Here is a 23,125-nt window from a genome sequence, read left to right on the forward strand (position 1 = left end):
ACTGGAGATACGGGGATGTCCTTTGAGTATGTTATAGACCAATTTTTCCCTCATCTAGCCATTCTAAGAATTAGGGCTACGACAAACAGTAGTCGAGTAATTAAGCTAATCGTAAAAAAACAAACCCCTCCATAGGAAATACATTAGACTAAATTCTGGAGGCTCGTAACTCTGGTTCTACCAGAGATACGGGATGTAAATAATGTGACCTTGACACAAATGTTCGGATAATTATTGTTGTATAATGTTAAAAACTATGTTAGTTAAAAAACTATTTTATCTATTGGCATAAGATAAAACAAGAGTGAAACCGAGTCTTCCTTATCGGTAGATATATTTCAAGGAAGCACTTCTCTTAAGATCAGCTACCATGTAACAACGCGTAATTTTTATCGTGACAAATAAATCTTTTATTATGCACAAACTTTTATTAAAATAATCAAATAGAAAACAACAACATGGTGTCAGAAGTGGGGTAATTTTTATAATTCAGGCCCAACCACCCACTCGCGTATCGTTACAAATATGATGGCCTCCTTCAAAAGTCCGGAACCTTTTACACCTGGGAACAGTCCAGCGGAAGCCTGGGAGGCTTACAAGGAACGCTTCAAAATTTACGCCATTGCCTCAAAACTTAACAAGGAAGAGCATGAACTGCAACTTAATGTATTTCTACACGTCATCGGTACGGAGGGACTACGGATTTACAAAACACTCTCGTTTACATCCACCATCGGCAATCGTACGCTACAAAACGTCTATGATGCCTTCGACGCCTATTATAAACCATATAAAAACGTAACCTATTCTCGGTACAAGTTCTTTACAACGAAACAAGAGTCAGGCGAACCATTTGATGTCTACCTGACGAAAATCAAAACTCTCGCAGCCCAATGTGATCTGGACAAACCCAACCTGACGGACTCGCTGGTAGCCACCCAGATTGCGATAGGAACGACCAATGCCGAGGTTCGAAAACAACTACTAAAACTAGAACCACTCTCGCTGGGCCAAGCTATAGCCATAGCCCAAGCTGAGGAAACGTCCATGCAGCAGGCCCAAGTAATCAATCCAACAAAATCCATACTCACCTCCTCATACGGACAGCCAGAGCAGGAATATTCTATGGTACATGAAGTGAATAGCCTCACTAACGTCCAACACTGGCGCGACCGCCAATCTACAAGCCAATATCATGCACAACGGGGTTTGCCAAGGACTCGCAACAACAATTACCACCAAATCGCTCCAGACAGGAACAACTTCCGCCCAACCTCGCAATTTCGATCCGCTGTGCCGCCACGACGTCGACCAAGCCAGAATTCTGCATCTTCAGACCCAACCTGCACACGATGCGGTCTGCGACACCTATCACAACAATGTCCCGCAATGGGATCCACATGTCGGGCTTGCGGAGGACCGAACCACTGGTCAACGGTTTGCCGTGCCATCAATGAACTTAATGCTTATCTACCAATTTCCCGTACCACTGACGAAGAACACGGACACAACATCCGACGTGTAGACGAAATAATGTATGACGACAACCACACAATCCAAAATGACGAATTCTTGTACTTATCTTCTCTGACACTACACGCAACATTTGCAAATCTGGAAGATGACCATCTCTGGCGGGCACAACCCATGGTGGCGAATACACCGACCACCTTTAAAATCGATACGGGCTCCCAAGTCAACGTTATTCCGGAAGCACTGTACTCTCGGCTACATCCACGGCCCGCCATGTTAACCCCAAGACACATAATCAAAGCATATTCTGGGCATGCTGTCGAAGTTCTGGGTATGACTCAACTCATCTGCTCCTCAAACCTCGCCTCCATACCGCTCGACTTCTATATAACGCCAAAGGATCAAACTCCCATCATTGGAGCGAGTGCATCTCGAAAACTCGGCCTAATCACAAGATTACCACACAATGAACATAGCGCAATTCCCCCATTCATGGCACTCCAACCTGCCGTTGGTATTAGGACTCCACCGCAAGCAACCGCGTCCCTACATTCTTGCACAGTGCCACCTGATGTTGCGACTAGCACGCCACAAGAAATAATGAAGAGATTCCCTGATGTTTTTGACACGGTAGGAAAACTCCCGGGACAACATCACATGAAGCTTCGCCCGGATGCGATACCAACAAGAACACCAGCCCGCAAAATCCCGATCCAACTGATTCCACGGGTTCAAGCCGAAATACAACGCATGGTCGCTGCTCAGGTCATAGTTCCTGTCACCGAACACACAGAATGGCTTCATCCAATGGTAGTGGTTCCCAAACCAGGCAATGACATCCGCATTTGTTTGGATCCGCGCAATTTGAACAAGGCACTATTAAGAGAACACTATCCCATGCCAACATCCCAACAAATCTTCTCTGAGTTATCTGACGCCCAAGTTTTCACCGCATTGGATGCCAAATCGGCCTTTTGGCAAATCGAACTTACACCAGAGAGCTCTCGAATGTGCACATTTGCAACGCCATTTGGAAATTCCCGATTCACGCGTCTACCCTACGGGATATCCACTGCTTCTGAATACTGCCAAAGGATAATGAATTCTATATTTGGCGATATACCTCGAACACGAATAGCCACAGACGACTTCCTTATACACGGTTCAAACGAAGCAGAATACAACAAAATCCTATATACAGTATTGGAACGGGCGCAAAGAAAAGGACTGATGTTTAATTCCAAAAAGATCCAACTAGCCGTTACCCGCATCAAATATCTCGGTCATATCATATCTCCCAAGGGCGTCGAAACTGATCCGGAGAAGGTTGGAGCGATCAGAGAACTACCACCACCAGCGGACAAACCGGCACTACTAAGATTTCTGGGCATGGTTAACTTCATGGCAAAATTTATTTCTGGATATTCCGAACGAACTGCTCCCCTACGGCCTCTTCTCAAGCAAGACACAGTATTTCGATGGGACGAAACCCACCAAGACGCTTATGACGACTTGAAACAAGCCATCACTTCAGCGCCAGTGTTAACATTTTACAATCCCAAACTACATAACACTGTATCCGTCGACGCTAGTCAACATGGAATTGGTGCCGTACTTCTGCAGCAAGGCAAACCTATTGAATACGCGTCGATGACCTTTACATCCGCACAAACGCGCTACGCTCAAATTGAAAAGGAGCTGCTCGCCATATTATATGCATGCGAACACTTTCATTATTATGTGGCAGCCGCCCCACTAACAGTGCAGACAGACCGCAAGCCGCTGCTTGCCATTATCCGGAAGCCGTTCCATCTTCTCTCTCCGAGGCTCCAGCGCCTAACATTGCGGTTGGCGCGGTATGACCCGACATTAATTTATGTTCCTGGTACCAAGCTTTTCATCGCTGACGCCCTCTCGAGAGTACCACAACCCAACTGCACAATGACAACGGACTTTTTGGAAGGTCCCGCTGCAACAATATATACTCTGACCACTCTTTCCGATGACCGACTCCGCAAGTTAAAACACGCAACAAATCAAGATCCTGACCTGCAACAGATTCAAAGCTACGTGGAAAATGGCTGGCCCTTGCATCACAAGTCAATCCGTCTTCCTGGCGTAAGGGCATTCTGGGCACTACAGGAGGAAATACACTCACAGAACGGACTCCTATACAGAGGCGATCGTCTGTTGGTTCCGGCAATATTACAAGGAGACACTATGAAGCAGATACACGCCATACATCAAGGTGTTACAGCTTGTCTCGCAAAAGCCAAAATGAATGTATACTGGCCGACAATGACTGCAAATTATAGCAAATTGCCCCGTTTGCAAGGAAAGAGAACGCGCAAACACTGCGATGCCTTTACATCCCTTGACAATTCCACCACATCCATGGCACACGGTCTCGTCTGATCTGTTCAAATTCCGCTCTAAAAACTATATTCTTCTGATTGACCACTTTTCGAAATATGTAGAAGCCCAAGAATTGACAACTACGAATGCTGAAGCTGTCATCAAGTTCCTAACACCAAATTTTGCCCGCCATGGCATTCCAAGACGTTTTCAGTCGGACAATGGACCACCCTACTCCTCATACATGTTTACGAAATTTCTCGAAAAATGGGGCGTGGAACAAATCACATCGAGTCCTTATCACCCGCAAAGTAATGGATTAGCAGAGCGCATGGTCCAAACGCTAAAGAGCTACCTAGCTCAATCGCAACCTGAAGGCAAAGACCTCAATCAAATCTTGCTAGAATACCGGACGACTCCATTGGAAAATCTTCTCACACCTGCAGAAATGCTAATGGGGAGAAAACTTCGTAGTCCCATCACAATGAATGACGCATCACTCAACCCGAATTTTCCGACACAAGAAATCATATCTGGACTACAACACAGACAGTTCACCATGCAAAGACATGCTGACACAAAACCGCATAGAAATCTACGTCCACTCGAGATAGGGGAGAAAGTCTGGTACTTCGTGGGAACACGTTCTTAGAAACCGGCAATAATACTCCAAAAAGCTACCTCCCCAGATTCCTACATCATAGAAACGGAACAAAATCAAATTTTCCGGCGATCAAGAATTCACCTTCGCCCTCAAATTCAACGAAAACCCGACAATCAAAATAAGCCAGAAATTCCGAGAAGGATTAACGCACAAAGATTTCAAAACAACTCATGTGCTAACCTCCTTGAAGAAGCTTTCAACAAAACCCCTAAAGTGGCTCATTATGCGTACAAACCTGTCGCTGTGACAGAGACGACGTCTCCGAGATCTTCCAGTGCATTGACAGATCACTCCCAGCGATCATCTATCCTACCTAATCTTCCAGATATCCATGAATTAGATGCTAACCACCCTTTAGAATCACACATCGTGAACCCATCAAGACAATCCCTGCAAGAGACGTCAACACGTGATGAAACCGGGCCAAGGATGATCCCACAACAAACTGCTCTAATAAAATCTCGACCACCAACCGTACCACCTTTCCCACAAACAATTGTCAAGACACCCACTTCATCGTATGGACGACCATTGAAAACCCCGGCGTGGTTCTCACCTGCATAGACCGTATAAAAAAAAAGCTTGTTGTATAATGTAAAAAACTATGTTAGTTAAAAAACTATTTTATCTATTGGCATAAGATAAAACAAGAGTGAAACCGAGTCTTCCTTATCGGTAGATATATTTCAAGGAAGCACTTCTCTTAAGATCAGCTACCATGTAGCAACGCGTACTTTTTATCGTGACAAATAACTCTTTTATTATGCACAAACGTTTATTAAGATAATCAAATAGAAAACTACAACAATTATAAAAAAAAAACTTCGCGGTTTCGAACCTGTGGCCTTCCGGGAGTGAGGCGGATGCGATAACCGCAACACTAAAGATATGTTATTATTTTTAATCGAAAGAACAGGGTCAAGTAATTAAGCAATACGTGAACAAACAAACCCCTCCATAGAAAATGCATTAGACTATACTTTGCACGCTCGTACCTCTCTTTCTACTGTAGATACGGGGATGTCCTTTGAGTATGTTATGGTCCAATTTTTCCCCCATCTAACCATACTAAAAACATTGAGCTAAGTAAAAGTAACCTTCTAACAATAAGTGAGACAAAAAATAAGTTGACGACGATATTGAGGTAGCCTCAAGTTTAAAGTATCCTTGTATGGGGAGCAAAGAGTACTATAACATATCCAAAGGAGATCCCAGTATCTCTTGTAGAACAAGAGTTATGAGCCTCCAAAGTTTCGTGCAAAAATCATAAGTAACATAATAAAAATAAGTGAGACGATACCAAAGTTGACGAACATTTTGCTTAATATCTCGGCCCTTGTTTGTCGTAGCTCAATGTTTTTAGTATGGTTAGATGGGGGACAATTTGGACTATAACATATCCTAAGGACATCCCGGTATCTCTAGTAGACACAGAGTTATGGGCCTGCAAACTATAGTCTAATGCATTTCCTATGGACGGGTTGTTTGTTTACATTTAGCTTAATTACTCGGCCCCTGTTTGTCGTAGCTCAATGTTTTTAGTATGGTTAGATGGGGGACAAATTGGACTATAACATACTCAAAGGACACCCCCGTATCTCCAGTGGAAACAGAGTTACGAGCCTGCAAAATATAGTCTAACTCATTTCCTATGGAGGGGGTTTGTTTCTTTACGTTTTGCTTAAGTACTCGGCCCCTGTTTGTCGTAGCCCAAAGTTTTTAGTATGGTTAGATGAAGGACAATTTGGACTATAACATATCCCAAGGACATCCCCGTATCTACAGTAGAAACAGAGTTACGAGCCTGCAAAGTATAGTCTAATGCATTTTCTATGGAGGGGTTTGTTTGTTCACGTATTGCTTAATTACTTGACCCGGTTCTTTCGATTAAAAATAATAACATATCTTTAGTGTAGCGGTTATCGCATCCGCCTCACTCCCGGAAGGCCACAGGTTCGAAACCGCGAAGTTTTTTTTTTGCTTGGAACATGCAAAGACCTTTATAATTATCCGAACATTTGTGTCAAGGTCACATTATTTACATCCCCGTATCTCTGGTAGAACCAGAGTTACGAGCCTCCAGAATTTAGTCTAATGTATTTCCTATGGAGGGGTTTGTTTGTTTACGATTAGCTTAATTACTCGACTACTGTTTGTCGTAGCCCTAATTCTTAGTATGGCTAGATGGGGGACAAATTGGTCTATAACATACTCAAAGGACATCCCCGTATCTCCAGTAGAAACAGAGTTACGAGCCTGCAAAGTTTATTTTCAAAAATCAAAAGTAACCTTCTAACAATAAGTGAGACAAAAAGTAAGTTGACGACGATATTGAGGTAGCCTCAAGTTTAAAGTATCCTTGTATGGGGAGCAAAGAGTACTATAACATATTCTAGGAGAGCGGTCGCTCTCTTAGATAAGACTTGATACTGCCTCTAATGCTAAAGGAGGGTTCTTTGATTGGCCGTAACTTTTTTCATATTGTGTTTGCTGCTTTGAAATTTTGCCAGTGAACTAAAATTTGGGCCCTAATTTTGTGGTTAAAATTTCAAAGAGATCCAACTTATAGTTAATTCTATAAAGAATAAAGTTGTTAAGGGTGCTTTTAGAATCCATAAAATGAATCAGACATTTGGTGAAAAATACTATATTCTTCCATAGAGATAACATGGGATTTTTTTGAAAAATGACCTTAATTGAGATTGTGTATAAAGAAAACTATTCATTCGTTACGTTTGGGAACCATCTTAAATGAAAGATAACAGTCCATAGATGTGCCTTTTCTTAGTTTCATTAAGATAAATTAAGTTTAAGTATTGATTTTTATCATTATTAACACATACTTTGACTTACGTTGTTTTGGGAATTGGAATTACGGCGTTTTACCACTGTTAAAGACACGCATTTTAGCCCTCATTTTTCATATTGGACTTACCGCGTTTGTGTCGTGATTCACGCCGTTAGCGGGATATTAAGCAAGAAAAACATGGCGTTTAAGCTCTCGGTTAAAATTAAAATTTTGGATTTGGAATTAAACTGGAGGCTAATTAGGTATGGTTTTTATTGTTTTCACAACAAAAAACGTCAATGAAATTTACTAAAATTAATTTTAAATTTAAAAGCCAACAGAATATTTTATTATTGACCAATTTCGCTAAGTCAATTTCGCTAAGCCTCGGTCAAGGTGGCGTTATGTATGTTGATGTTATAGGAATAGGCAACATTAACTTCAGTTGAGATAAAAGCCAGACATTACGAATACTGTTGGTATGTTCAAATTAATTATTATTCTTATTGGTAGATCAATTAATTACTACATTATTATCTGTGACAGCTAGGACACATCAATCCTTCAATCAGCTGTAGAGGTAAATTTTACACCTTGATGATGAAACCTCCGTTGGCTGAACGCTAGCGACAACTTTTCAAGGGAGATATGACAAACAGAACTATATATAGTCTTTCATTTAATAACTTTTTATATTTGCATTATTTAAATTTAAATTTTGTATTAATCGTGCTAAAGATTGCTGTTGATTGGTTTTTATCATGTTTTCTTTATTTTCGACATACTAACGTAGCTTTTGTATTTTGAGGGCGTGTTTTTTTTAAAGGCGTTTATAACACGATGTATAGTCAAAATTATATTTATTTTGGTTTATGTTTAATGTGTAACACACTGTTCAGTGTTACAGTGGTTCTGCAACTAAGCCTTCAAAGTTTCTGAAATTATCGTAGGTAAATATCAAAGAAACGAAAGTGTTCATTTTCAAAAATTGTTTCAAACTAACACTCACAGGTCTTGGTTCTGGTTTTAAGGGCTCTTTATTTTATAACGTTTTTTGGTTTGGTTAATTAACATAAATTTTGGTTAAATATGTAATACACTAGTTTTTGGTAAGTTTCAGAAATTAACGTTGCCAAATGACAAAGAGATGGATTTAATAGCTTTCATTTCAACATAATTATAACCATATAGATTTATTCATTTAATAACTTTTTTCGATTGAAAATAGGCCTAAAAAGTCAAGGAAAAGTCTGGGATATTGAAAATGCGCCTAAAAAGTCTGGGAAATTAAAAATGGGCGGGCCTAAAAAGTCTGGGAAATTTAAAATGGGCCTGAAAAGTCGGGGACAAGTCTGGGAAATTGAAAATGTGCCTGAAAAGTCAGGGAAAATTCTGGGAAAGTGAAAATGGTCCTAAAAAGTCAGGGAAAGTGAAAATGGTCCTAAAAAGTCAGGGAAAGTTCTGGGAAAGTGAAAATGGACCTTTTTAAAGGTCAGGGAAAAATATATTATAGGGAAAGTCTGGATAACACTATCAGGGTAACCAGAAAATGTGTTGTTTGACTGTCTGAGATTTGACCGAAGCCCCAAATTCGCCTAGTTTCTTTAAATTTAAAAAAATATTTTGTTTACAATACGTCTTATAAAATGTTTAGACTTTAATTCATTCAAGAATCTTCAGAATTAATTAATGCCACATAGACTTTAGAAGTATTAATATTGGAGGTTAAAAAGCATTAGAGTTAAACAAATACCGGGCTGCCAGGCTGTCTGTTAGACAGCAAAGATGACCATACTGTTTCTCATTCTCACTTATGAGAAATATGCTTCTTTGCCATCGGTCGACGTCATTGCTGATATACATACATAATATATATATATATATATACATAATATATATATATATATATATATATGAAAACCTTAGTCACTATGTTGTAGCAAAGAGAGTATAGGGGAGGAGTGGAAAGAGGGGGAAATCTTGTTGCTCTTTTCTACTGCGCAAAGTACTGAGTCAGCTTTTATCATTGCAATAACATTCAAATAAAGGCGGGAAGAATTAAAGGTTCGCTTGCAATTTTAAATTTTGTTTATTTTAAACAGAACCAAAAAAAAAAGGCTGGAAAAATTATTTTTAATCCTAAAAAACAATAAAAAAAATGTTTATACAATTTAAAAAAAAAATAAAAAAAAATTATGTTTATACAATTTAAAAAAAAATAAAAAATTATAATTTTTATACAATTTAGAAAAAAATAAAAAAATAAATTATAATTTTTATACAAATAAGAAAAAATAAAAAAAAATATAATATTTATATAATTGAAATAAAAATTCGGTTTTCCAGATCCTACGTGAAACATAATCTCAACATTATTTTTTCATTCAAGGAAAAAAAATTAACAGTGACTTACACTTAAAGTATTTCAGTTTTTTTCAGCGTCCTCCTCCATTTTTTTTTTCTTCTTCTTCAATATTTTTATTTTCTTCTATTTTTTTTTCTTTTTCCTCTTTTTCTTCCTTTTTCTCGTCTAATATTTGATGAATATAAAATTAATTGACATTAACTACGAATATTGTCCTACTGATCTGCTATATAAGCTTGACAAAAGAACACTATTCTATAGCCCTATCAGTGTTGCCACAAGTCAGCAAAATTCTTGGAAAGTTCCAATTAAAAAAAAAGGTAAGGAAAAGTCACGGAATTTCAAGAATTTGAATATAATCTTGGAGAGTTAAGAGATCACGTTTGACCTCACACGATAATTGCAGAGCTCGCATCACTTCCTCTAAAATGTTTCAAGCTAAACCAGAAGAAAATTTATTTCTGCTTAAACGCAATTGTATCACAAATGCTTATACTTAAACCAATAAAAACAACAATTGTAATTGTAGGGAAACACACGAAATAGTAAAAGATAAGTGTACTGCCTAGAAACGCAACTCTTTTATTATGCACAAACGTTTATTAAGATAATCAAATAGAAAACTACAACAATTATAAAAAAAAAACTTCGCGGTTTCGAACCTGTGGCCTTCCGGGAGTGAGGCGGATGCGATAACCGCAACACTAAAGATATGTTATTATTTTTAATCGAAAGAACAGGGTCAAGTAATTAAGCAATACGTGAACAAACAAACCCCTCCATAGAAAATGCATTAGACTATACTTTGCACGCTCGTACCTCTCTTTCTACTGTAGATACGGGGATGTCCTTTGAGTATGTTATGGTCCAATTTTTCCCCCATCTAACCATACTAAAAACATTGAGCTAAGTAAAAGTAACCTTCTAACAATAAGTGAGACAAAAAATAAGTTGACGACGATATTGAGGTAGCCTCAAGTTTAAAGTATCCTTGTATGGGGAGCAAAGAGTACTATAACATATCCAAAGGAGATCCCAGTATCTCTTGTAGAACAAGAGTTATGAGCCTCCAAAGTTTCGTGCAAAAATCATAAGTAACATAATAAAAATAAGTGAGACGATACCAAAGTTGACGAACATTTTGCTTAATATCTCGGCCCTTGTTTGTCGTAGCTCAATGTTTTTAGTATGGTTAGATGGGGGACAATTTGGACTATAACATATCCTAAGGACATCCCGGTATCTCTAGTAGACACAGAGTTATGGGCCTGCAAACTATAGTCTAATGCATTTCCTATGGACGGGTTGTTTGTTTACATTTAGCTTAATTACTCGGCCCCTGTTTGTCGTAGCTCAATGTTTTTAGTATGGTTAGATGGGGGACAAATTGGACTATAACATACTCAAAGGACACCCCCGTATCTCCAGTGGAAACAGAGTTACGAGCCTGCAAAATATAGTCTAACTCATTTCCTATGGAGGGGGTTTGTTTCTTTACGTTTTGCTTAAGTACTCGGCCCCTGTTTGTCGTAGCCCAAAGTTTTTAGTATGGTTAGATGAAGGACAATTTGGACTATAACATATCCCAAGGACATCCCCGTATCTACAGTAGAAACAGAGTTACGAGCCTGCAAAGTATAGTCTAATGCATTTTCTATGGAGGGGTTTGTTTGTTCACGTATTGCTTAATTACTTGACCCGGTTCTTTCGATTAAAAATAATAACATATCTTTAGTGTAGCGGTTATCGCATCCGCCTCACTCCCGGAAGGCCACAGGTTCGAAACCGCGAAGTTTTTTTTTTTGCTTGGAACATGCAAAGACCTTTATAATTATCCGAACATTTGTGTCAAGGTCACATTATTTACATCCCCGTATCTCTGGTAGAACCAGAGTTACGAGCCTCCAGAATTTAGTCTAATGTATTTCCTATGGAGGGGTTTGTTTGTTTACGATTAGCTTAATTACTCGACTACTGTTTGTCGTAGCCCTAATTCTTAGTATGGCTAGATGGGGGACAAATTGGTCTATAACATACTCAAAGGACATCCCCGTATCTCCAGTAGAAACAGAGTTACGAGCCTGCAAAGTTTATTTTCAAAAATCAAAAGTAACCTTCTAACAATAAGTGAGACAAAAAGTAAGTTGACGACGATATTGAGGTAGCCTCAAGTTTAAAGTATCCTTGTATGGGGAGCAAAGAGTACTATAACATATTCTAGGAGAGCGGTCGCTCTCTTAGATAAGACTTGATACTGCCTCTAATGCTAAAGGAGGGTTCTTTGATTGGCCGTAACTTTTTTCATATTGTGTTTGCTGCTTTGAAATTTTGCCAGTGAACTAAAATTTGGGCCCTAATTTTGTGGTTAAAATTTCAAAGAGATCCAACTTATAGTTAATTCTATAAAGAATAAAGTTGTTAAGGGTGCTTTTAGAATCCATAAAATGAATCAGACATTTGGTGAAAAATATTATATTCTTCCATAGAGATAACATGGGATTTTTTTGAAAAATGACCTTAATTGAGATTGTGTATAAAGAAAACTATTCATTCGTTACGTTTGGGAACCATCTTAAATGAAAGATAACAGTCCATAGATGTGCCTTTTCTTAGTTTCATTAAGATAAATTAAGTTTAAGTATTGATTTTTATCATTATTAACACATACTTTGACTTACGTTGTTTTGGGAATTGGAATTACGGCGTTTTACCACTGTTAAAGACACGCATTTTAGCCCTCATTTTTCATATTGGACTTACCGCGTTTGTGTCGTGATTCACGCCGTTAGCGGGATATTAAGCAAGAAAAACATGGCGTTTAAGCTCTCGGTTAAAATTAAAATTTTGGATTTGGAATTAAACTGGAGGCTAATTAGGTATGGTTTTTATTGTTTTCACAACAAAAAACGTCAATGAAATTTACTAAAATTAATTTTAAATTTAAAAGCCAACAGAATATTTTATTATTGACCAATTTCGCTAAGTCAATTTCGCTAAGCCTCGGTCAAGGTGGCGTTATGTATGTTGATGTTATAGGAATAGGCAACATTAACTTCAGTTGAGATAAAAGCCAGACATTACGAATACTGTTGGTATGTTCAAATTAATTATTAATCTTATTGGTAGATCAATTAATTACTACATTATTATCTGTGACAGCTAGGACACATCAATCCTTCAATCAGCTGTAGAGGTAAATTTTACACCTTGATGATGAAACCTCCGTTGGCTGAACGCTAGCGACAACTTTTCAAGGGAGATATGACAAACAGAACTATATATAGTCTTTCATTTAATAACTTTTTATATTTGCATTATTTAAATTTAAATTTTGTATTAATCGTGCTAAAGATTGCTGTTGATTGGTTTTTATCATGTTTTCTTTATTTTCGACATACTAACGTAGCTTTTGTATTTTGAGGGCGTGTTTTTTTTAAAGGCGTTTATAACACGATGTATAGTCAAAATTATATTTATTTTGGTTTATGTTTAATGTGTAACACACTGTTCAGTGTTACAGTGGTTCTGCAACTAAGCCTTCAAAGTTTCTGAAATTATCGTAGGTAAATATCAAAGAAACGAAAGTGTTCATTTTCAAAAATTGTTTCAAACTAACACTCACAGGTCTTGGTTCTGGTTTTAAGGGCTCTTTATTTTATAACGTTTTTTGGTTTGGTTAATTAACATAAATTTTGGTTAAATATGTAATACACTAGTTTTTGGTAAGTTTCAGAAATTAACGTTGCCAAATGACAAAGAGATGGATTTAATAGCTTTCATTTCAACATAATTATAACCATATAGATTTATTCATTTAATAACTTTTTTCGATTGAAAATAGGCCTAAAAAGTCAAGGAAAAGTCTGGGATATTGAAAATGCGCCTAAAAAGTCTGGGAAATTAAAAATGGGCGGGCCTAAAAAGTCTGGGAAATTTAAAATGGGCCTGAAAAGTCGGGGACAAGTCTGGGAAATTGAAAATGTGCCTGAAAAGTCAGGGAAAATTCTGGGAAAGTGAAAATGGTCCTAAAAAGTCAGGGAAAGTGAAAATGGTCCTAAAAAGTCAGGGAAAATTCTGGGAAAGTGAAAATGGACCTTTTTAAAGGTCAGGGAAAAATATATTATAGGGAAAGTCTGGATAACACTATCAGGGTAACCAGAAAATGTGTTGTTTGACTGTCTGAGATTTGACCGAAGCCCCAAATTCGCCTAGTTTCTTTAAATTTAAAAAAATATTTTGTTTACAATACGTCTTATAAAATGTTTAGACTTTAATTCATTCAAGAATCTTCAGAATTAATTAATGCCACATAGACTTTAGAAGTATTAATATTGGAGGTTAAAAAGCATTAGAGTTAAACAAATACCGGGCTGCCAGGCTGTCTGTTAGACAGCAAAGATGACCATACTGTTTCTCATTCTCACTTATGAGAAATATGCTTCTTTGCCATCGGTCGACGTCATTGCTGATATACATACATAATATATATATATATATATATACATAATATATATATATATATATATATATGAAAACCTTAGTCACTATGTTGTAGCAAAGAGAGTATAGGGGAGGAGTGGAAAGAGGGGGAAATCTTGTTGCTCTTTTCTACTGCGCAAAGTACTGAGTCAGCTTTTATCATTGCAATAACATTCAAATAAAGGCGGGAAGAATTAAAGGTTCGCTTGCAATTTTAAATTTTGTTTATTTTAAACAGAACCAAAAAAAAAAAGGCTGGAAAAATTATTTTTAATCCTAAAAAACAATAAAAAAAATGTTTATACAATTTAAAAAAAAATAAAAAAAAATTATGTTTATACAATTTAAAAAAAAATAAAAAATTATAATTTTTATACAATTTAGAAAAAAATAAAAAAATAAATTATAATTTTTATACAAATAAGAAAAAATAAAAAAAATATAATATTTATATAATTGAAATAAAAATTCGGTTTTCCAGATCCTACGTGAAACATAATCTCAACATTATTTTTTCATTCAAGGAAAAAAAATTAACAGTGACTTACACTTAAAGTATTTCAGTTTTTTTCAGCGTCCTCCTCCATTTTTTTTTCTTCTTCTTCAATATTTTTATTTTCTTCTATTTTTTTTTCTTTTTCCTCTTTTTCTTCCTTTTTCTCGTCTAATATTTGATGAATATAAAATTAATTGACATTAACTACGAATATTGTCCTACTGATCTGCTATATAAGCTTGACAAAAGAACACTATTCTATAGCCCTATCAGTGTTGCCACAAGTCAGCAAAATTCTTGGAAAGTTCCAATTAAAAAAAAAGGTAAGGAAAAGTCACGGAATTTCAAGAATTTGAATATAATCTTGGAGAGTTAAGAGATCACGTTTGACCTCACACGATAATTGCAGAGCTCGCATCACTTCCTCTAAAATGTTTCAAGCTAAACCAGAAGAAAATTTATTTCTGCTTAAACGCAATTGTATCACAAATGCTTATACTTAAACCAATAAAAACAACAATTGTAATTGTAGGGAAACACACGAAATAGTAAAAGATAAGTGTACTGCCTAGAAACGCAAGGAAATAATATACAAAAATGTCGAAAAATAGTAAAATACATTCAGGCAATAGGGACTTGGCAATTCAGGCTTAACTCCGCCCCCAGCGCCATTATGGTATGTTTTTTTAACAGAATGAAAGCTACATAAGCCCCTCCTCCTGGTATGTTTTTTAGCACTAGTGGAAGGTAGCCTGACGTTGCATGACGTAGTACTGCCAAGTCCCTATTTGAATTTGAAAATTTATGGCAACGCCTTCTATAAATAGTTTTAAATTATAACTTATAGGGATGTTTTTGTTCAATAAAAGACCCAGGTAAATTTATAAAATTATTTTCTTGTCCTACCTTCCTTATTTCGGCAATTCTTGGCAATATGCCCCGGTTTTTTACAGATGTAACAAATTCTTTTTCCATTTTTTCCGCCTCTACGCAAACCTCCTCCCCTTCCTCCACGTCCTCCACCACGTCCCCCTCTTCCTCCACGTCCTCCTCCTCCTCCACGTTTTCCACCACCATAAAAACTTACAACGCACCCTTTATTAAAATGGTTCACTGCGTTTTCCATTTCTAAGCCTAAATCAATATACGATAAATTATTTATTTTAAACTACATAAAAATATCATTATTTTCCATATGTTTTTAAACTTGACAACAAATTTAAGTGTTGCAAACTCTAAATTTACGCCAAAGCTTAAAAAAAATAGCAAATTATGACATATTTAATTATTATATTTAAGAACTTACTTTCAGTTGAACAGTTGAAGAGGCTTCCAAGTTTGAAAATTAGGCTTAAAATAACCTTTAGCTATTGGCTATCGCCAATGAGATCCTATTGGCTATCGCGTAAAAGTGACGCGCCACCTAGTGGTTATTTTGGTAACTGTTCTAACGGAGTAAGTTTTCCTAAGGCTCCCGGGCGAGTGGCGAGGCTTAAGTTATCATAGGAGGATCATAACATGGCGCCTAGCAAAAAGTATTGTTGTGTCCCACAACGTAATTCTAGGTTAAAACTAAATATCCCAGGGTTAAGTATGGGCTAATTTTGAATAAGTATGCATAGTTTCCCAAAAGAAATCAAGTGGCGTAAAGAATGGCAACGCGTCCTAAAAATTGGAAAAGATATTTCAAATCACATGGTTGTATGCGGTTTTCATTTCAAGAAGACTGATTACTTTTTTCCAGGTAATTTGGTTTTTTAAGTAATAAGAATTTAAGACCAGGATTTAATGTACTCGTTACTTCAGATTTGCCAACAGGGAAAAGGAAACTAAGCTTGGAACTTACCCTTCACAATGTTTGCCTATATTGACCGATGACGAAATTATTTCGGAAGATACCAGAAAGTTAATGGAAGAAAGATAAGGGCTGATAATCGACAAATACAATTTAAAAATGATGCAAAACCTTCAACTTATAGGGAGTCGAGTTCAGAAAGAGAAATAGAAGGTGCCCCAGAATCCACTGTCAAACATGCAAATATTGAATTTGGTTTGAATGCTCCCGAAACTGAGGTCTGTGAGCCCTTACATCAAGAAAGAAGAGATGTTTCAGTGCAACTAAACACTTACTTTTCTGAAACCTTTAGTATTATGAATTCAGTTAAAACTGAGAAGGATTTAAGCCGCATGACTGGTATCTCCACTTTCAAATTATTTTACTCCGTTGTGGAATCTATGTCAATGTTAATAAATTTTAAAGCACAGATATCAATAGAAAGACTTTTTCTTCTCGTTTTAATGAAAATTAAACTAAACTTGTCGTACGTGCTTCTTTCTACTATGTTTAATTTGTCTGATAGCAGTTGCCGCAGATACTTTAAACAAACAGTGTTTATTATCGTGGATGTTTTTAAATACACAATAAAATGGCCCTCAAAGGAAGAAATCATTAAAGGCTTTGAAAAAACTGTGGTGGTATTGGACTGTACCGAAATTCCAATAGAGAAACCTAAATGTCTTAAATGTAGAGTCTTGTCTCATTCTTATTATAAAGGTAACCACACTATTAAAGTTTTAATTGGCGTATCTCCTGCTGGTTTGATTACATTTTTGAGTACAGCTTATGGAGGAAGAGCAACTAACAAATTTATCACTTTGCACAGTAAAGTATTAGAAAAGTTAACACCTTATGTTGACGCGTGCATGGTAGATAAAGGATTCAGAATAGAGACCGAATGTTTAGAAAAAGGAATCGAAATTTTTCTGACAAAATCTAAACAGTTTACGGAAACAAAATCACTCGAAAACTTGAAAATAGCAAAAGCAAGAGTGCACGTAGAGCAAGCATTACAAAGATTAAAACTTTTTTCAAAAAAAAAAAAAAAAAAAAAAAAAACTGGACTGGGAGATGATGCCTTTCATTAACCCTATGTTTTTAATTGCAGCTGGTATTGTTAACTCTTCATCATCAATATTTGATGAAGTTAAATTTTAATGAAATGGATATATGGTTTTTAAAAAATTAAATGATTTTAATTGTGACTCAATTTTATTTCACTAATTTCAGTATCAAAAAAATAAATGTATTTTAAATTTCCAACCAATTTAAAAACAAAATTAATATATTTTTTTTTGCTACAGGGTCTAGCAGATCTTCGTATTTTTTTGCTATAAGTGACCAAGTGGCATTGTTCCATTTCCAAATTTAAAACTGCTATCCAGATTGAATCTGTCTGTAATATTTTTTTCTTTCTTCAAACCATAATTGTCTTCTTCCTGTTTCAAATTTGGAATCTCCTTTTGTTTTGTTAACTCAGCCATTGAAAGCGTAGCTCCATTTTTAGTGGCCAGTCTTCTCCTTTTTTTCCGTGTACGTATATATTGATTATCACGTCAAGCAGCAGCCGAAGAACCTTTCCCTTCTCTTGAGCATCCACTTGTGATCATCTTTTTCTTCTTTCCCTTGCTTTAAAGGGGCTGGCCGGAGCTGTTGGGGTGAAGGGGGGGTCAAACTGTTGGTTAGCATATTGCTTACTCGCCCACCGCGACGGTGGCGCCAATTCTTATGGCCAAAGAGCCCCCTGAACTAAGGGCGGACTTCACCCCAACAGCGCCGGTTAGCCCCTTTAACTGTTTCAGAACATAGTCTCTAGGCAATTTCTTTTGTCACAGAAATATAAATTTCATACCATTCTACATTTTACCCCTTTATGTCATTGGAGAAATCACTTGAACTTTTGAAGTTCGTCCAAGGATTATTTAAAAATTAGACATTTAAATAATCCTTGGTTGGTCATTGTTTTCGGAGCAGTGTTTAAACAGAGTTGTAAATTTCAACATAATAATAATAATAACGGCTTTTTATTTGGATAAATCTGATTTACAAAGGTGTCCATAAAATTAAATTAGAGTGATAACAAATTCGAAATGAAAATAAAATAAAAATAGATTTAGGTCTTTAAAGATTTACCCAACTAGTTTTTAAATTCGGTTATTGAGTCCATGTCTTTTAAATATTGGGTCAACTTATTCCATAAAGCTATATAACGAAATTTTGCACTTTTTCCCGTAATAACAAGAAAACTGTTAATATGTTTAGGTAGGACACAGCCCACTCGATCACGCAAGTTGCACTCGCTATAGAAGCCCGTTCAAAGAATTCAAAACCCATGCATTTTCAAGAATCGAGGGGATGTAGTGGAAAAGCTAGTAAAAACATGAACGAGTCTAGATTTTTGAGACAAAGCACTGAAATGTTAGGGGGAATTGTCGAGTTGATGAACAAACTTTTATAGGAAAGTGAAAAATGTAAGCTCTAGCTTCCTGATTTTTTTACTATTTGTAAATTAAAGTACACTAAAAATTTAGATAATATTTTGAAAGGCTTAGGACTAATAGTTATTTTTCTAAAAATTATCAAACTTTCAGTTTGTGGTTTTTTCAACTCTGGATGACTTCTAGCCATTTTAAAACGCGCTGGGCAAATTTTTCAAATAAATAATTTTTCCCCCAATACTTGTAGTACTTGGTTTTCACATATTTGCCAAGTTGTTTTAACGACTAGTAAATTGTAATAATAAATCAAATATAAGATATTAAATACAGTATTTTGATGAAGAACGTTATCAGAAGGGAATTCCCTTCAGGCGTTATTAGCTGGATTGGTTGGACCTAGTCTTTAATTTTTTACTGAAAAACTATTAGCGCTTGAAACTTCAAGATTTGTAGGACTTTAGAAAACGTTACTACGCACCTCTCAATAAAATTTCAAGACATTTGATCCACAAAAAACGAAATTACGCCCATTTTACCCCAAAAAACGGCATTTTTCTCATAGACATAATGCTAATTCGTAGACTGCTTTGACGAACTTTATCGGTTGGGCCTAGTTTTTATTTTTTTACTGAAAAACTATTCACTCTTGAAACTTGAAAATTTGTAGGACTTTAGAAAACGTTACTACGCACCTTTTCTTAAATTTTCACGACATTTGATCCACAAAAAGCGAAATTACACCCATTTTACTTCAAAAAACGGCATTTTTCCCATAGACATAATGCTAATTCTTAGACTCGTTTACCAAGGAGTACTAATCGGTCATATTCTTGACTTTTGGCTGTTTGAAGGGGCTTCTATAGCGAGTGCAACTTGCGTGATCGAGTGGGCTGTGGGTAGGAGGACAAGTTTATTATTACAAATCTGGCTGATGGCTAAGTTGTCTTTTAGCCGCCCTAAGGAGAGTTATGGTTAAGCCTCGGTCATATTGTATGCTTCCACTTTCACTTATATATCTCTTCTCTTTCTATTAGACTTCGTTTTCGGTCTCCTTCATTGTAATCCCTCCTTAATTGTAATCCGCGTATTTATAAATTTCAAACAATGTTACCTTTAACTTGTCAACATTTAACATTATTAATTTATCTATTGCACTTGCACTATTATCGATAAAAACATCATACCCCGTTGAAGCGGCCATTTTGAAAACACTGCAGCGCCAGCGCAAAGAAGATACACGCGTATATTTTCTTTGGCCAGCGCCCCTATATTCAGTGGCGATAGCCAACTAGTTCAGTTCAGTTCAGTTTTTCCCTCGCGAAAAACCTCTGACAAGATTGGGCCGGATTCACGTGGACACGTGGTTCACCCATCAAATTAACTTTTAAGCCTATTTTTGTGCTGTACGTTTTGTCAAGGGGTTTGCGTTGTAAAAAGGCAATCTCATAGTAAGTTTAAATAATCTTCTTTAAACTTTAGAAACGTATTTAGGCTTCTATTATCCATTTTGGTACATAAATAGTACTAATTACTTTGACTCAAGTGTTATTCTTTCATTTGAGTTATTCATTCGAGTGTTTATCATTGCACTCGAGTGTATTGTATTTATCAGGTTTATTATGTATATGTAATACATTGTATTACGATATTAAAACCTAGTTTTTTTTATGTTTTGTAGTACAACATCTAAATCTGAGTGTACTTTGGATTCACAGTTCTAGGTGTGTAGCAAATACCCATTTATTTTGAATTTTTTGCAGGTACAAAACTGTTCTGTGTGAACCACTTAATTGGATATCTTTGTGATTCCAAAGTGTTCTGTGTGAACCACATAATTGGATATCTTTGTGATTCCAAAGTGTTCTCTGTGAACCACTTAATTGGATATCTTTGTGATTCCAAAGTGTTCTGTGTGAACCACTTAATTCGATATCGTTGAAATTCCAAAAGTGTTCTGTGTTCACGACTATATTGGATATCTTTACGATTAAAAACTCTTCTGTGTGAACAATCTAATTGGATTCAATATTTAAAATGGTTTCTCGACAAAGAGTTAAGAAACAAAAAAGACGTCAACACTTTTTGAAATTGCAAGTTGCTTTGAAAAAAAAGCAAGCTAAACAACTTGTGAATATGAAATACTACTTGAAAAGCAAGGAGTATCATCAGAAAAGAAATTTAAAAAACAATCCGACGCGCAAATCTACGATTGAGAGAGCAAAGAAAAATAAGAGAGCTATGCCACCAGGTGGCGCCACTAATGTTCTGGCAAAAAATAAAAAGCCCAGTAAGAAAGCTTTTCCGGTGGGTAAAAAGGGTTTCCTGAAAAAAACCCTCAAGAAAGGAATTTTTAAAACAAGAAACAAGAAAATCATAGCTGAAAGTTTCAAACGATTTTTAGTGACAAGGCTCACTGAAAGATTGTCTGCGACAAAATCTTTGGACAGCTTGACTAAAGAGGGGAATTCGAAGTTAATCTCTCGCAATCTAAAATGCCAGTTGTTAGCGGGTAGAATTTTGCATTTGAAAAGGCAATTATACTCGGCATACAATTACCATCTTACAGGGATGATTAGTGAATTTAAACTTATTGCCAAGAAAGTCAAAGAAATTGGGTCTGTTAATCAGGACAATTTAACGGATGTAGTGGGTGGTAAAAGACTTCACAGTAGTCTCAAAGAGGCCTATTTCCACGAAACCACCTATTTTCCAATTGGAAATAATGGCAATATATTGAAAAATGACCACGAGTTACGCTACGCCAAAGTTATCCAATTGGATGCTGATGGTCATGTACGTAAAGTGCTGAGAGACGGCGTTATTAATGGCAATAAAGAATTGTTCGTTGACGATACGGGCAATTTCGTTGACATTAAAAATAACAACAAACCTGATGATGTTGAGAGAGTTTTTCAAGTAAATAATTCGGGAGTGGTTACGAATCTCTTCAACATTGTTGAAACTGAGGAGAAGAATCCAAAAAGAAATTTCGTGATCAATGAAAGTGGTTTTATTGAAACTAAACCCAAAACCGTTTATTGGGAGTGCAGTGATATTTGTAATGTTCGAGTTCGAGCCATTGCGAAAGTGCTAACTTTCATAAACATGGTTGCGAATGCAAATGAAAAATCACTGACTAAAATTTTTGATTCAGATTTGGACGTTTGCGATTTAAGAAATAAATATTGGTCAAAATCCAACGTGTCTACTCTATCACCAGATGATGCTGAGATCGTGGTGAGAATGATACCATTCCTGGGGCACACGGCTTATTGCGCTGATAGTGAAGACTGTCAAAGCCATTTACGTCCTTTTGCTGAACTGGCTCCTCATTATTCGGGAATTAGAACAATTTTGAATAATATTTATCGAGTGAAGGCGTTGCTTAATGCGTTAACAAAGATTTCGAATGAAATTGAAAGTGGTGATTACGATTCTCTCAACAACATCATGGGGGAATTGAGAAAAGTCCTTGCCGCGCGAGGAAAAAATTTAAATAACGAGCAAAACAATGCGTCCACAGGAAGCGAAAACGCTCCAAGACCGAGTCTCGATGAAAGTGAAATCTTGTGCCTTTACGAAAGTCAATTCGTTCGAGCGGCGTTAAATAATAAAGAATTTCATGACACTCCCTGTGACTGCTGCCTAAGATTGTACAAAAAAACTGATTTGAGAGCAATAGAAAAAATGGTAGACAGTGCTGTTTTCGATAACGAGGCCTATCTGATATTAATCAAAAATGTCTTGATTAGAATCAAGACCTAAAAAGTATCGATAAGACTGAGGTTATCACTTGTCTGAATGATCAGATATTAATTTTTCTTTTTAATTGAAACTTAAATGCATGCTTAAGAAAAAACAACGTTCCATTACCGTTTTCCGTTGAAATAAATTATTTTACTGGTAATCAATTTCAAAAATTTACTTATCTCGGCTTTTCGACCACAATTCCATTCCCCGAAAACATTTTATCATTACATTAATTACTTTTGGGAGAGTACGTGTATGGTTTTGCGTTTTAAAAGGTTCCTAAAGACGTTATATCCCCATTTGTGACCGGCACGCTTCGCAGTGGAACATTTTAATTATTCTAAAACCAATGGCGCCAAATTGAATAGGGACAGTAAGATTTTTACTCGCGGTTTTGCAAAATGATGTTATATCAAGTGTACTTTAGTCAACCGTCGTATTGTTCTTTCTCATAGTTCAGGGTAGGATCAGTGTTACTGC

General features: G+C 36.3%; 3 long non-coding RNA genes across 3 annotated transcripts; 2 read left to right on the forward strand and 1 right to left on the reverse strand.

Annotated features, from left to right (window-relative positions):
* Positions 1 to 7,126: 7,126 nt before the first annotated feature.
* Positions 7,127 to 8,121, forward strand: LOC149610975 (uncharacterized). The gene is made up of 3 exons (XR_016376522.1): positions 7,127 to 7,543; positions 7,615 to 7,759; positions 7,827 to 8,121. It is a non-coding gene; the product is annotated as an uncharacterized LOC149610975 (long non-coding RNA).
* Positions 8,122 to 12,169: 4,048 nt separating this feature from the next.
* Positions 12,170 to 13,099, forward strand: LOC149610976 (uncharacterized). The gene is made up of 3 exons (XR_016376527.1): positions 12,170 to 12,521; positions 12,593 to 12,737; positions 12,805 to 13,099. It is a non-coding gene; the product is annotated as an uncharacterized LOC149610976 (long non-coding RNA).
* Positions 13,100 to 17,650: 4,551 nt separating this feature from the next.
* On the reverse strand, positions 17,651 to 20,252 carry LOC149610977 (uncharacterized). The gene is made up of 2 exons (XR_016376817.1): positions 19,816 to 20,252; positions 17,651 to 18,107 (listed from the first exon to the last, which is right to left on the reverse strand). It is a non-coding gene; the product is annotated as an uncharacterized LOC149610977 (long non-coding RNA).
* Positions 20,253 to 23,125: the final 2,873 nt, after the last annotated feature.

The sequence above is a fragment of the Phalangium opilio genome, unplaced genomic scaffold (genome assembly GCF_054372755.1).
Source record: "Phalangium opilio isolate 3A_F unplaced genomic scaffold, DU_Popi_V2 ptg000329l_1, whole genome shotgun sequence".
Lineage (NCBI taxonomy): Eukaryota > Metazoa > Arthropoda > Arachnida > Opiliones > Phalangiidae > Phalangium > Phalangium opilio.